The following is a 1467-nucleotide window of genomic DNA, read 5'->3' as shown; positions in this document are numbered from 1 at the left end:
AACGCGGCCGACTGGGAACGCGATAGTTGCTCACAAAATGTGCTTGCACTAAAATGGATTTGACAGTCGCACAGATTAATCTATTAAGTTGAATCATCACAACTAAATGAAAGAACTTTTCTACTTTTGAATGTTATGACGTCAGTAATGTTCACTGTAGCAAACGGCGGATATCGGCTTTAATCTCAAATTCTATAATGTCCGTTACAACAGTGCTACTCAAAGTGGCTCTGAGCTTCCAGGCCGTGCTAAGGAATTATTTGAGGAATTGGTAGAATCTAAGGAATTTCAAGGAAATTCTAGGCCGTGATAAATTTTCGGAGCTTGCTGCTGACGGAGGATTGAAGGGGAGTTTAGAAATCACAACATCATTTGATTCCTTTTGGATAAAAGTGAAAGCAGAATATCCTGAGCTTAATGAAGTTTCTCTGAAAACTTTTCTCCAGTTTCCTTCAACATACTTCTGCAAGACTGGCTTCTCACCCTCGAGTGTTGTTAAGAGAAAGTAGAAGAATAATACGGATGTTCATTCTCCATTGCGTGTGGCACTGTCCTTGATTGACCCACGACTGGATAAACTGACAAAGAAGAATCAGGCTCACCTTTCACACTAGTAAATATTAAGTTTATATGTTTATTTTTGTGTTGATAAACTGCTGTTTTTATTAGTTTATATGTTTATTTTTGTGTTGATAAACTGCTGTTTTTATTAGTTTATATGTTTATTTTTGTGTTGATAAACTGCTGTTTTTATTACTTTTTATATGTTTTGATGTATTATTTACAAAAGATAAAAAAGGTGAACTGTTATAATATTCCTTATATATATCGTTTCCGGTATAAATCAATATTACAACGAAATAGTACTTGTACGTGGCACATTGAAAATAAGAATGCCGGTCAGCCACATCAGAGGGTAGAAGCACTGCGTTACAACATATACTAAAACGCCCGTCTCAGTCATTATAAACAATCTTTTAAGTCGTGGAGTCTACAATCACCGATCTACAAACACATCAGCTGACACTGGTTCCAGCCAATGGGAACATAGCTTTTCATTGAGCCTGAGCCAATGACAAAGCGTTTTCTCGCTGCCACTAAATGTAAACAATCGTAGAAGCAACTGCCCAACTCGCAGTACAATAGAGTAAGAAAATACGCAAACAATTTGCTTTAAGGTGGTGTTCAGTTAAGTTCCACTATTTACGCAATGCTAACAGTACTTCAAACGCTCTAATCAAGCTGGTGAGTACAGAATAGCATATCACACTGATTAATCAAACGCTAGAATCAAAATATCATGTGTAGGATGGCATAAATGGATGAAATTCAAATGCTGTATGATGAAAACCGAATTCAAAGAGTACGATGACAACCTATAGACAAAATTCAAACAATGTAATCCCTATCACAAGTAGAATGAAAACGACAGACGAATTTCAAACGTTATAGTCAAACTCCCAATTC

The sequence above is a fragment of the Oratosquilla oratoria genome, chromosome 20 (assembly GCF_046742065.1).
Source record: "Oratosquilla oratoria isolate Oo_2021 chromosome 20, ASM4674206v1, whole genome shotgun sequence".
NCBI lineage: Eukaryota > Metazoa > Arthropoda > Malacostraca > Stomatopoda > Squillidae > Oratosquilla > Oratosquilla oratoria.
The sequence above is the reverse complement of the archived record's forward strand: the minus strand, read 5'-3'. Positions refer to the sequence as shown.